Source organism: Lepidochelys kempii, chromosome 8, assembly GCF_965140285.1.
Source record: "Lepidochelys kempii isolate rLepKem1 chromosome 8, rLepKem1.hap1, whole genome shotgun sequence".
Taxonomy (NCBI): Eukaryota; Metazoa; Chordata; order Testudines; family Cheloniidae; genus Lepidochelys; species Lepidochelys kempii.
Genome location: NC_136387.1, coordinates 49,241,331 through 49,256,722, shown reverse-complemented (window position 1 = coordinate 49,256,722; position 15,392 = coordinate 49,241,331). Strand labels below are relative to the sequence as shown.

At 43.0% G+C, this 15,392-nt stretch overlaps 1 protein-coding gene across 8 annotated transcripts in view; it reads right to left on the bottom strand.

Moving 5' to 3' along the window:
• Window positions 1-15,392, bottom strand: part of RABGAP1L (RAB GTPase activating protein 1 like) — a 530,390-nt gene that overhangs the window by 305,922 nt on the left and 209,076 nt on the right. The window lies entirely within an intron of this gene.

The window sequence follows — 15,392 nt, the reverse complement described above, 5'->3', positions numbered from 1 at the left end:
AGCAGATGCATAATTATACTTGTGATAATCCTATACAAATAGTAGAGTTATTAAAGCTTCTGTGCATTCCTCTTACTTATGAGTAGTCACATTATAATTAAGTTATGCATCAGACTAAGTATTTGAAGGATTGGAGCTTTAGATATTACTCTAAATAAAATCCACAACGAGACACTGGACATGCAAAACCACCAAGCTAAGATTCCCTGCCAATCTAAGACTCCCACTAAAGTTAATGGAGATTTGATGTGTAAAGAAAGCATCATTTTGTAAGTAATAAATATCTATGTTAAGAAAAAGCCACATTCAAATAATCTAAGTGATTGAAAATGGTGCAGTTATATTGCCTTCTTAACTGAAATCTCTTGAATGAATATACACATTGCAATAAAGAAGCAAATTTTTGCTGGTGCATACATCTTCAACACTTGAAAACTGGAAGAAACATCTTGCAGAGGAAAAAAGAGACAATATACAGAATATTTTACCAGGGAAAACAGTGTCAATGAAGAAAAAGTTGTGGGAGATCAACTCCTTTTGATGTCAAACCATGTAGTCATTTCTCTAGTTTACTTGATACTTACTGCTGCAATTCTTCACGTGATCAAGTATCCACATCTTTTGCAACTGCCCTGTAAAAATACCTTTAGAATTGGATAATATACAGATAGATACAGGAGGTCAGCTTCCCAGTGAAATCTCTCATTTGCTGCTCTTAAATCCATACTGTAGTAGATTAATATTTACACATATAACATGAGCAAATGGCTACAGTGAGGTAAAGGCTTACCACTGAAATCAGAAGTGCTTTAAAGCACCCTATGCTTATGTTCACTATGCAAGCGTGTGGGTATGTGGTGTCTGCATACAACAATGAATGGTACCTCTATATAAAAATCTGTAATACATACTTGATTCTGATTCACAGATCAACAACAGTATAAATCAGGAGTAGTTTACTTTCACCTTTGCACATATTTTTACAAATTTTAGGGGGCAGAGTTAAGGTTGGGTGGATGGCATACATCAGACAGGATGATCATGTGAGATAAAGGGTGATATGACGTGTAGTCTAGTGGAGAAATAACTGGACCGGGAGCTAGGAGATCAGGATTCTAGTCCCTACTTGGCCACTGTCCTACAATGTGAACTTAGGCAAGACTCGTCTACCCTCTGTTTCCCTTTGTCTTGTCTATTTAGAATGCAAGCTCTTTGAGACAGGGCTCACACTATGTGCTTGTAAATGGGGTCCTGATCTCAGAGGCCTTGAGATACTACAGTAATGCCAAATTCCGAGATCCTTTAACTATTCATTCCCAAACTTCGTAAGGTTTTGACTGTTTGCAATTGTAGGATTTCTGTAAGAAATGTGTAGTATTGGGTTTTGGATATATACAGTTTTAAAACCTTTTGCTCAAGATTTTGTTTAGGAATTTCCCTGTTTTTGAATAAATGCAAAAAAAATTGAGTTGACATATGTCGATAGGAAGAGAATTGGCATTTCTCATGTATCCCTCTAAAGCACTACGCTTCCCTGCTCTCTGTCTTGCCCCATATACACTCCCCTCAAAAATTAAAATGCAATTTTCCACAAATCAAACAAAACTGAAAAAAAAAAGAAGTTTTCAAGCCAGGCCATCGTAGAGAGATGATGAGCCAAAACAGTTAGGAAAATCTTGAAAAAGTGAAGACCAGATACATTTTCAAGAAATCATAGGCCTGATTTCAAACTTCAACCATTTGTGCAGTAGCTACATGCAGAACGTGTGGCTAGAATGAAATTCCAAGCATGGAAAGCTGCAGCCCAAAAGGAATTTTCAGAAAGTTATGAGCATCTGAAAAGAGTTAGTGGAAACCATTTTGCAACCTTAAATATAGATGTTCAAAAAATGTACAAAGTGGCGAGTTTAAGATCTTTAAAAGGCTCCTGTGGCATGTGGCCACAGAAATAAAGGATTGGGGCTAGCAATGAAATTGCTAACAACTACAGTTTAAACAACCTGATGAAGAACTCAGTGTGGTTCAAAAACTTGTCTCTCTCACCAACAAAAGTTGTTCCAATAAGAGGTATTACCTCACTCACCTTTTCTCTCTAATATCCTGGGACAACCTGGCTACAATTACACTGCATACATGTGTATTTCCAGTCATTTTACCCTTAATATATTTTAATCCACCATTGCGTAAGTCAACAAAAGCATGGCAAGGACATTTTTCTTTCGGATACTTCGATAGATTTCTTCTTCTTCTTTTTTTTTTTAAATAAGGATCCCGGGAAGACAGTCAGATGAAGAGACATTATTGAAGTATACACCTGAAACTTTAAGATTCCCTTTGCAAGAATATATTTTGTCTAATACAGAATATGCTCCTTTTGGTCTCAAAAGAATTCATTTTAGGAAGGAGAATAAAAAATAGTTTTACAAGTTCCCAGGGTGTTGCTGGTATCTGTCTAGTCACTTGCATCCTTCTACAAGAACATGAACAGGATGTTTTAAGTCATGAAATAATTTAAACATGGAAGCTTCACTGTTTTAAGCTGTGATTTCTTTTGACATTTTCCCATTCTTTCAACATTCATTCTTGAATTCATAAACAAGAGAAAGATGATGACAGGCTAGCCTGAAGGTCCAATGGCACTCTGAACTGCAACACAGGAAACCAGAATACTGAACAGAACTAGAGCTTCATGATTTAACCATTCCGGGACTGGACACTGAGAAGGTCAGACAATCTAGAGAAGGAAGGACTAAAATGTGTGTCTTTTAAACACTCCATCCTATCAGCAGATAAACTGCAAACCGAAAAAGACTGATATAAAGACACAAGTCCCCTCCCTCCACTACAAATGTCTAGCCACGGCTCTATTGTTGTGAAGGTATACATACACAGCATATTAAACTCTATTTTCAGCTACACAGACCTCAATACCAACGACATGGAGGATAGGTTCCAGTCAGTGTTGTGGCCTTCTATTTGAACAGAGAGTGCAATGGTTAAGGATTTGAAAGATCCTCTGCTGTTTCTAAAATGTGGTGGCCACTGTGATGATTGAAATATGAACATGTATATAATTGATATTGCCACTGTTAGACAATTGCAACAAAAGCGGTACAAAGTATATCATGTAAGTGTCAGGGTTCCTTCCCCACTCTGAACTCTAGGGTACAGATGTGGGGACCCGCATGAAAGATCCCCTAAGCTTATTCTTACCAGCTCAGGTTAAAAACTTCCCCAAGGTACAAACTTTGCCTTGTCCTTGAACAGTATGCTGCCACCACCAAGCATTTTAAACAAACAACAAGGAAAGAGACCACTTGGAGATGTCTTTCCCCAAAAATATCCCCCCAAGCCCTACACATACCCTTTCCTGGGGAGGCTTGAGAATAATATCCTAACCAATCGGTTACAAAAATCATCAAAGACCCAAAACCCTGGATTTTGGAACAATGGAAAAATCAGTCAGGTTCTTAAAAGAAGGATTTTATTAAAAAAAAAGAAAGGTAAAACTCATCTTTGTAAAATCAGGATGGAAAATACTTTACAGGGTATTCAGATTCAAAACACAGAGGATCCCCCATTGGGCAAAACCTTAAAGTTACAGAAAACAGGAATAAACCTCCCTCTTAACACAGGGAAAATTCACATAAAACAAAAGAAACTAATCCGCCTTGCCTGACTTATCTATACTGGTTACAATATTGGAGACTTGGATTAGGATGGGTTGGAGAAGATGGATTTCTCTCTGGCCTCTCTCAGTTCCAAGAGAACAACCATGTAAACAAAGAGCACAAAACAAAAGTCCCCTCCCTCCCTCCCTCCCCCCCGCCAAAGATTTGAAAGTATCTTATCCCCTTATTGGTCCTTTGGGTCAGGTGCCAGCCAGGTTAACTGAGCTTCTTAACCCTTTATAGGTAACAGGATTTTGCCTCTGGCCAGGAGGGATTTTATAGCACTGTACACAGAAAGGTGGTTACCCTTCCGTTTATATTTATGACATACGGTGTCATGGAAAAGTTATGCTATACACTAAAGATTATTATCCTGTTTAAATCCATGTATCTTCACTGTATCCGAAGTTATGAATATTGGTTATGTATCTGTATGTTAAATATGTTGTTCCTGGGGTAACCCATAAGGTAATTTACAGCCTGTCTAGCCAGAACATTGTGAATGGACTATTCAAGTTTGATGGCCCATTATTGAATGCAGTTTAGGAAAGAACAATAGCAGACACAAATTGATTCAAGCGAAACTGGGAAACCACCTTAGATAAAAACTAAGGGTGCAGCTGCAGGATTACTTTGTCTTTGGAAAAAGGCAGGTAAGGAGTTCTCCACCATCAAAGCCTGCAACTTGCACACTCTCCTTGCAGATGTTATTGCCATAAGGAAGGCAGTTTTCTGACACAGAAGGGAGTAAGAAGAAGTTGTTGGCAGAGGCTCAAACAAAGATCCCATGAGAGCTGCTAAAACAATATTAAGGTCTCACAAGGGAACCAGTTCTTTAACTGATAGGTGGAGATGAAAGACTCCTTTCAAGAACCTCACTGCCATGGGGTTTGAACACACTGACTTCCCATGGATTGAAATCACCATCAGGTGCACTCTCAGTGACATAAATACAAGACCAAAAGACTGAAGGTGTAACAATTACTCCAAGTAAGATGTCCTGGATACAAGCCAGCATTGGTTTAACTTCCCAGGCTAATGATCATAATGAGAACCACTTCCACATGGCTGAATAGGCAGCCTTGGTGGAGGGCTTTCTACTAGTAAGCAAGACCTGACAGACCACCTCTGAACATCCTTCCTCCTTATTTAACTATGTAGCAGCCACGCTGTGAATGCAGGCAGCCAAGCACTGGATGCAAAACCTGACCATGATGCTGAGTTACAAGGTCTGGATGAAGAAGAAGGGACAGGGGGCTGACCAATAATGCGACGAGGTCTCAGACACACTGAAGCAGTGAGAATAAGCTCGGCAGGATCCAATTTCAGCTTGATAATCATTGAATCATAGAATATCAGGGTTGGAAGGGACCTCAGGAGGTAATCTAGTCCAACCCCCTACTCAAAGCAGGACCAATCCCAAATTTTTGCCCCAGATCCCTAAATGGCCCCCTCAAGGATTGATCTCACAACCCTGGGTTTAGCAGGCCAATGCTCAAACCACTGAGCTATCCCTCTCCCCAGGGGAAAGACCTGCGGGATGACTGGAATTGGAAAAAAGGCAAACGGGAGTGCTGATTCCCAGCGCAAGTGAAAAGCATCTGTCAGGGAGCCCGGACTGAGACATCCCTGGGAGCAAAACAGCCAGTATTCCTTGTTTGCCATGAGAGGCAACAGATCAATTGTCGGGATACCACAAACTGCAAAGATGAACCAACTGCAGGACACTGGCTTCACAGACTACTTGAGATTCAGATAGAAATTCCTGCTGAGGTGATCCATCAGGTGACTGGATTCCAGACAAGTGATTGGCCATGGGCATAATGTTTCCCCCAATGCAAAACTGCCAGAACCTGACTGTTTCCTGACAAAGCAGGTTGGAGTGTGCTTCCTGTTCACATAATATATTGTGGTGGCAATGTCCGTGGGTATGAGAACCACTGAGCCCCAATGTGACCCTGAAAGGCACTGTAGATGACATGAAGCTCCATGACATTGATCTGCAGAGAAACTTCTTGTTCTGACAACATCCTGGAACTTTCAGCAAGTCCAGATGTACTCCCCAACCTATTAAGGAGCCATCAGCAACTATAGTCCTAGTCAGTGGACGCCAAGTTAAAGGAAAACCCTGACACTCATTGTCCTGAATAGTCCACCACTGTAAGGAGACCGGTATCAGTGGAGGTAGTCAGACCAGCTTGTCCAAGAGACAGATCAATTTTAGTCACATCTGAATAGGATGCAGGCCCAGCCTGGCATATAAAACTACCTGCGTGCATGTGGCCAAGCAACCACAGCCCACATATACTTGAGCTGTGGGTGGGTATGAGACCACAGTTCCGACATAGGTAGTAGATTGCCTGGAATCGCTTGGTCGGTAGAAACAATCTTGAACTTTTTGATATATAAAAAGGGCCACAATGAACTCCATTCACTGAGCTGGAATGACTGTTGCCTTCCCAGGTTCAGGATGAGTCCTAGATGATCGAGTTGAAGTAGCGTGATGTGAACATAAGAGAGGACTTCCTCTCTGGGCTTGCCCCTCAATAACCAATCCTCTAGATACAGGAACATATGAATTCCCTTTACCAAGAGGTGCTGTGGTGACAATGGGGGAGCCAGCCCCGATGAGGCAAACCACCAGTCTGAAGCCCAATAAGGTGGCGAATTTGGTGCCAAAGATGAGTGGGGAATCAGCACCAGCAGCATCAAATGAGACACTCCCACTTGGTACCAGGAGAGCCATCAGTACCAAGGCCGATACCAAACTCGATGATGGGATCTGCTGCCAAGACAATGGCAGTGCCGAAGGATCCACCAGCATCAAGGGGCTTTTGGTCCTGAGCCTGGCCTCAACTTTCTAGTCTGCAGCCCAGATGGTAGGTAGATGGACAGACGCAGCGGCTTTGTGACATGGCCGAAAGGTGACACTTAATTTGTGTTTGGAATTCATTTGATTGAAACAGGGAAGAGAACCAAAACAAAAATATGGTATCCTCAACTGTATTAACATAAACTAAGAATTTGTACAATTTTCCTGCCCCTGAGGGTTTACCCACGGGAAGCCACAATTTGGCCCAACACCATTACTCCAATGAATTCTTTCAAATATAAAAATTGTTTGCTGCAATAAAGTCATGTGAGAGATTAAGAGCAGCTCAGTTGTAGACTTCTTAATTTTTTTGCCTTAATACACAAATCCTATTATTTATTCTCCTATAATAAAATAGCTAACAAGAAAATGAACAATTTAATTGGTTAATAAATATTCCAAGCCCTGTGGGTACCCTACATGCCTTTCATGGGTCAGGACAAATTTGCCTAATCACTGAAAATATCATTTGTCCATTTACAATTCTAAACTTAGAAGTCAAACAAGGAGAACTGCCAGAAGCAAAGTCTGGGGAAAGAACAAATTAAATATAAACACACAAATTGGATAATACGTAAAAAGGTTGCATACTCATAATAAAAAACAACTCCTATAACTGGGTGCAGGTATCTGAATAGGTTCACATCTGAGGTGTATGTGAATTCAACATAGTTGCAGGTCCATGCCTTTTTTCATGCAATTACCAACATATGGAACACCCTACCCTACTTTTTATTTAAATATCTCTTGAAAACTGACCTCTTCCATGATGCTCACAATAATTCATTATTTATTTATTCAATTTCAGTAATATTCACTCATCTCTATCTTCCTTTTCAAATTAAATATTTATAGAAGGAAACAAGAACAAAGGGGAGCAAAGAAAAATAACAATACGATCAAAATGTGGGCATGCCTTAAGTAACCATATATATCTGTATGCCTCAGAATGTGTCACATTCTTTCTCAAGTGGATGGGGCTTGGCAGAGGGGATCTGATAAAAATCACACTGTCCTGAGATCTGATAAAAATCACACTGATCTCATGGAATCCATAGAGGACTGGGGCATTCTTTGACCCACCTTCCCCCTACCTCCTAAGTCAGCCTGACTGAAAAGGCTGCATTGTCCTTGCATCCCACCTGTGCTCCAAATTACCCCTTGAGGGAACTCTGAAGTTCTACACCAGGAGTCCACATGAATTAACTGTGAAATGGTGAGCATTAATTCTTGCCTGCATTTTCCCATGGGTTTGCTGGAGAACAAAGCTGTGTTGTGTACAGTGCTTTTCTCCCTTCTCCCAGACTCTGCTCCCTCAACACCCAAAAATTCCGGGAGCTTTGATCACAATTTACAGAAGGATTTCCACAGTGTTAGAGGAAAGGAAGGGAGGATGTGATGTTACTTAAACAGCAACTCCCTTCTAGCTCTCAGGCCTTGTCTACACTACAAAATTAGGTCAAATTTATTGTAGTCGGTTTTGTAGAAAGTGTTTTTATCCAATCGATTTTATGTCCCCCTCACACAAATGCTCTAAGTGCATGTAGTCGGCGGAGTGCGTCCACAGTACTGAGGCAACCGTCAACTTCCGAAGCGTTGCACTGTGGGTGGCTATCTCACAGTTCCCGCAGTCTCCGCTGCCCATTTGAATTCTGGATAGAAAGCCCATTGCCTGATGGGGCTAAAACATTGTCGCGGGTGGTTCTGGGTACATATCGTCAGGCCCCCCTTCCCTCCCTCCGTCCCTCTGTGAAAACAATGGCAGACAATCGTTTCGCGCCTTTTTTCCTGGGTTACCTGTGCAGACGTCATACCACAGCAAGCATGGAGCCCGGCAAGCTAACCGTCACCGTACGTCTCCTGGGTGCTGGTAAACGCAGTACTGCATTGCTACACAGCAGCAGCTCATTGCCTTTTGGCAGCAGACAGTGCAGTATGACTGATAGCCATCATCGACGTAATCCAGGGTGCTCTTTTAACCGACCTCGATGAGGTCAGGGGGGCCTGGGCAAACATGGGAGTGACTCAGCCAGGTCATTTCCCTTTTAAGTTTCATCTCATAGCGATTCAGTCCTGCTGGCAGTCCTACTGCACTGTCTTTTAATGAGCAGCCAGGAGACTATGATGGCCAGCAGTCATACTGCACCATCTTCTGCTGAGCACCCATGAGATGACAATGGCTAGCAGTTGTACTGCACAGTCTGCTGCCAGCAAGATCTATAAAGATAGATAAAGTGGATCAAAACAAGAAATAGACCAGATTTGTTTTGTATTCATTTTCTCCTCCCTTCCTCCGTGAAATCAATGCTAAACCCAGTTTTGAGTTCTATCCTTGAGGGAGCCATTCTGTTTCTCGCAAAGCCACCCCCTTTGTTGATTTTAATTCCCTGTAAGCCAACCCTGTAAGCCATGTTGTCGGTCGCCCCTCCTTCCATCAGAGCAATGGCAAACAATCATTTCCCGCCCTTTTCCCTGGATTGCCTGAGCAGGAGCAGACGCCATAGCACAGCAAGCATGGAGCCCATTCAGCTCACTGCAGCAGTTATGACCATTGTAAACACCTCACGCATTATCATGCAGTTTATGCAGAATCAGCACCTGAAAAACCAAGCAAGGAGGCGACGGAAACACAGTGATGAGGACATGAACACACTTTTCTCTAAAACCACGTTCCCCCGCAATTTGGCTATCCTGGTGGCAATGGGGCATCCTGTGGAACACCGATTCTGGGCTTAGGAAACAAGCACACTCTGGTGAGACCACATAGCGTTGCAGGTCTGGGATGATTCCCAGTGGCTCTGAAACTTTCGCATGCGTAAGGGCACTTCCATGGAACTTTGTGACGCTTTCCCCCGCCCTGAAGCGCAAGAATACCAAGATGAGAGCAGCCCTCTCAGTTCACAAGCGAGTGGCAATAGCCCTGTGGAAGTTTGCTACGCCAGACAGCTACCGGTCAGTCCATAATCAATTTGGAGTGGGCAAATCTACTGTGGGGGTTGCTGTGATGCAAGTAGCCAACGCAATCATTGAGCTGCTGCTATCAAAAGTAGCGACTCTGGGAAATGTGCAGGTCATACTAGATGGCTTTGCAGCAATGGGATTCCCTAACTGTGGTGGGGCGACAGACAGAACGCATATTCCTATCTTGGGACCGGACCACCAGGGCAGCCAGTACATAAACGGCAAAGGTTACTTTTCAAAGGTGCTGCAAGCACTGGTGGATCACAAGGGACATTTCACCAACATCAACATGAGATGGCCAGGAAAGGTTTGTGATGCTCGCATCTTCAGGAACTCTGGTCTGTTTAAACAGCTGCAGGAAGGGATTTACTTTCCAGACCAGAAAATAACTGTTGGGGATGTTGAAATGCCTATATGTATCCTTGGGGACGCAGCCTACCCCTTAGTTCCCTGGCTCATGAAGCCGTACACAGGCAGCCTGGACAGTAGTCAGGAGCTGTTCAATTATAGGCTGAGCAAGTGAAGAATGGTGGTGGAGTGTACATTTGGATGTTTAAAGGGTCGCTGGCAGTTTACTGACTCGCTCAGACCTCAGCGAAACCAATATTCCCACTGTTATTGCTGCTTGCTCCACAATCTCTGTGAGAGTAAGGGGGAGACGTTTATGGCGGGGTGGGAGGTTGATGCAAATCGCCTGGCCGCTCAATACGCACAGCCAGACACCAGGGCGGTTAGAAGAGCACAGCAGGAAGCGCTGCGCATCAGAGAAGCTTTGAAAACCAGTTTCATGACTGGCCAGGGTACCGTGTGACACTTCTGTTTGTCTCGCCTTGATGAAAACCGACCCCCTTGGTTGCCTCTAAATTCCCTGTAAGCCACCCACCCTCCCCTCTTTGATCACAGCTTGCTTGCAAAGGAAATAAAGTCACTATCATTTAAAAAACATGTATTCTTTATTAATTGATTATAAAAATAGTGAGATAACTCACAAGATAGCCCGGGTGGGGTGTGGGAGGAGGGAAGGAAAAGGCCACTTTAAAACTTGTTGAACAACAGCCTTCTGTTGCTTGGGCTGTCCACTGGGGTGGAGTGGTTGGGTGCCCGGAGCCTCCCGCCCCGCGTTCTTGGGCGTCTGGGGGAGGAGGCTATGGAACTTGGACAGGAGGGAGGGCGGTTAAGCAGGGGCTGAAATGGCAGTCTATGATCCTGCTGCTGTTCATGAACCTACGCCAGACCATGTCCATTTGATCCCGCAGTACCCCCAGCGTCGTCTCATGACTCCTTTGATCTTCCTGCCGCCACCTCTCCTCATGTTCATCGGCCACTATCCTGTACTCTGCTATTGTGTCCCTCCACACAGCTCTGTCAGTGCCGGACGACTGCATAAACTCAGAGAACGTGTCATCACACGTGCGGTTTTTTTCACAGCCTTATCTGAGATAGCCTTTGGGACGGAGGAGGGAGGCTTGAAACATTTGCAGCTGCTGGAGGAAAAAAGGGAGTCAAGTATTTAGAAAGATACATTTTACAGAACAATGGCTATACTCTTTCACGGTGAACAACACTATTCACATTACATAGCACATTTGATTTTGGTACAAGGTCGCCTTTTACATCTTATATTGAGTGCCTGCGGCTTTGGTGTTAGAGATCACACACGCAGTGCTGGGCAACAGAATTCGGCTTGCAGGCGGCCATGGAAAGGCATAGTCTTTCGGCTTCTGCAACCTTCATAACAGTAGCGCCCTCCTTTCCCATACCAAGCAAAGCCCATTGAGTTGGCCATTTAGTGCTACAGTTTTCCTGTTAATGTGCAGCAGCAGAAACCAAACTAACCCCCTCCCCTCATCCAATTCTCTGGGATGATAGCTTTACTCCCTCCCCGCACTGCTTGGCTGGTATCAGGGAAGATCTCTGCTAGCCAAACGCGAACAGCTCAGCACCAATGCTCCTCCCCCCCGCACCGCATGGCTAACTGTGGGGAGGATTTCTTTTCAGCCACAGGCCAACAGCCCAGTAGGAACGGCCACCTCTGAATGTCCCCTTAATTAAATTCCCCTATTTCAACCAGGTTACCATGAACGATATCACTCTCCTGAGAATAACACAGAGCGATAAAGAATGGATGTTGCTTGAATGCCAGCAAACACCGGGACCATACACTGCCAGGCTTTGCCATGCAATGATACCAGATTACTTGCTACTAGCATGGCATGGTAAAGTGTCCTACCATGGAGGACTGAATAAGGCTGCTCTCCCCAGAAACCTTCTGCAAAGGCTTTTAGAGTACCTACAGGAGAGCTTCATGGAGATGTCACTGGAGGATTTCCGCTCCATCCCCAGACACTTTAACAGACTTTTCCAGTAGCAGTACTGGCCACGAATGCATCCCAAGTCCTCAGAGCTACTTAATCATTAAAAAACGCTTGTTTTTATAACATGTATTATATTTTAAAAGGTACACTCACCAGAGGTCCCTTCTCCGGCTTCGTTGGGTTGGGAGGGTATTTCAGTCAGGGTGATAAAAAGATCCTGGCTGTCGGGGAGAACGGTGTGCTGTGTGCTCTCCCCAAGCTCCTCCTTCTCCTCATCTTCCCCATCTGCAAAATCCTCAGGCATTGTGGAGAGTACCCCATCATCGGAGTCCATGAACGGGGTGGGGTAGTGGTGACGGCTCCCCGTAGAATTGCATGCAGCTCAGCGTAGAAGCGGCATGTCTGGGGCTCTGTCCCAGAGCGTCCGTTTGATGCTTTGGTTTTCTGGTACGCTTGTCTGAGCTCCTTAAGTTTCACACAGCACTGTGTTGCATCCCTGATGTAGCCTCTGTCCCTCATGGCCCCTGAGATTTTTTGAAATGTTTTGGCATTTTGTCTTTTGGAACGTAGTTCTGATAGCACGGATTCCTCTCCCCATACAGTGATCAGATCCAGTACCTCCCATTCGTTCCATGCTGGAGCTCTTTTTTGATTCTGGGACTGCATGGTTACCTGTGCTGATGAGCGCTGCATGGTCACCTGTGCTGATGAGCTCGCCTGACCAAACAGGAAATGAGATTCAAAAGTTCCCGGGGCTTTTCCTGTACACCGGGCCAGTGCATCCAAGTTCATAGTGCTGTCCAGAGCGGTCACCATGGTGCACTGTGGGATAGCTCCCGGAGGCCAATACCTACCTTAGCGTCCACACTAACCCTAATTCGAAACGGCAATGTCGATTTCAGCGCTAATCCCCTCGTTAGGAAGGAGTACAGAAATCAGTTTTAAGAGCCCTTTATGGCGAAAAAATGGCTTTGTTGTGTGGATGGGTGCAGGGTGCAGGATTAGACCAGGCCTCAGACTCACTAGCGATTTGAGAGAATCTTCCACTCTTTTCTCCCCTCTGAGGCTCAAATCTGAGTGCATGAACTGACCCTTAATCATCAAAATGATGTTAATAGCTGGATAGTCCATAGAATTTACAAAGTAAATAAAAAACTGAATCAAAACATTTTTCATTTAAGGAACCTTTTTGTCAACATAAAAAGTGAAATAAAAACATGCTACCTGTACTTTGGCTGCACACAGTTTATGATTTATGCGCCCATTAATAAATGAAATGCCATCTTTAAGCAATACTTCTGGAAATACTGCCCCATCTCCCAAGGATAAGAAAACAAACTTCATATATCTTCAGAAGGCCCTGGCCATCTTCATGGAAGTTGTGTCTCCACAACATCTTTGGCCCCATGTGCCACTAGCACTTCTCCTTGGCAGATCAACTCCAATGGAGTCACATTGCCAGGCATTCTGCAACAGCTATAGGACCATGGACAGACATTCCAACTGTGGATGGGGGCATGGATCCTGTGGTATGGCAAGGCCCTCAGAAACTTACTAGCATAATAAAAAACTCACCATACACTTTTATTTGCTTGTCTACAACTTTATGAAAGGAAATGAAGATATAGTAATTTCATGGTGATAAAAGTACTCTGAGGTACTATAATATCTGAAATGTTGCCAGGCCATCTTCATGTGCTGTTGCAATAACTATAACTTCTGATTATATTTAAACTGTATTTGTCGTACACATGATAATGGACTAGAGCAATATCTAACCATCGTAATGATGTATTTCCCTCTGTAGCCACTTAGTGATACTATGCAGTTTGACAGGTGAACTACTTTTAAAATATATTCTAATTAGATTTTGCTGAGAGTAAAATCTAAAAATGATCAACGATATTCAATAGGGAAATACCAATGGACATTAAAAATATTTGAGGAAACAGAATAGCAAATACAATTTTAAGATCATCTTTAATAGATCCTGTACAGCCAAAAATCAAAAGTATTAGATCCACAAGGGGAAAAAAACCACCTTGTTTTGGGGGTGGGGATGGGGAGAGCATAGACTTAGTACAAAAACTATAGCACAGTAGCCATTAGGCATACAACACAGCAGGTCATTCTTCCCACAGTTCTGCCACATAATGGTATTTGAGCTTTTTCGGCAAACATGGAAGATCTTCAAATAAGAAAGCACATTTAAATGTGGCATTGTGTTTCACTGCTTATGATTTTCTCTGGAGAGACACCCTAGAAAGAGATTAAATTTGCCAATTCAAGAAAATGAAGAAGAACATTCCTCTGGAAAAAAAGTCACTGCATGGATAATACTTTTACCATCAGAAAATGGCTAATATTTTTTTTTCCATTACCCAAGTATTCAGTCCTTTTCACCCTTGAAAGCATCAATTGCACCTAAGTAGAAGTCAATCTTCCCACATCCTCTTTCATACTAAATGTAAAATCAGATTCAAAGTACCAATACAAATACTCAGGAGAAACAGAATAGCAAATGCCACGGCACAATATATGCAATCCATACACATTTGCACAAGGGGAATCTCATACATAAATGTAAGCAATTTTGCTTTGCTTAACCTGCAGTACAGGACGTGTCCTCATTTCAACCTTTACATTCTAATTTTTTGCTTAGCAGCTAATTTTTTATTATTGTGGGCCATTTCCTAAAATGTTTCAGAGAACTCCAGCATTCTGATGGCACAGGGAGGGGTTTTAATGTTCATTTTATTAACCATGTTGATTTCACGACTTGGTTGGACATGTTGATTTATTTGGTTAATATTTGGACTGTTATTTCCTACATTTTATTTTTATTTCAAAAGGTCTGTAGGTACATGGAAGTGAGGAGTATTCCATTAACAAAACATTTATGTGACTTACAGTTAACAAAGAAATAAAAATTGTAACCACGGAATAAACTGAAGAAGAAAATAAATCAGAGCTTTCTCCTTAATCTGGTTTTCACATGCAAGAATGTGAGATCATCATACTGGGAGACTTTGTGGAAAATCAGGACGTGATGCAAATTGGGCAGTTGCCTGACTGACATAAGAAGAAATATCTACTGTACTTCCTTTTGTCCATCAAAAGGAGTTAAGCCTCATGTGGAATCCTCCAATGCATGCTAAGGAAAAGAAAAACCTTTATGCAAACCTCACAGAGAATTCCTTTATTAAAGAAGCCCTTCTTCAGAGGAGCAAACTGAAAAATAAATAAAAAGTATAGGTAGCCATGCTTGCTTTACAGGCCAGATTTTGACCAATATTCTGGCACATAGCAGTAAGGGACATACAGTACTGGTTGTAAACTCACGAGTTAAAAATTTCAGCAATCAGTCTGACAGATTCCAAGAGATGGTGGGTGAGGTAATATCTCCACAGCAGCCCCATCTCCGGAACCTACATAAGCAAATGAATGCCCTACTCCCATCCAGCATTCAGAATATCCACCCCTCCTGACTCCACTCCAACACAGAGGTTCCTGCAGCCTAAGGCTGCAGTAAACTCATGTAACTGTTACAAGAAAGAGAAAGCAGGGACCAGA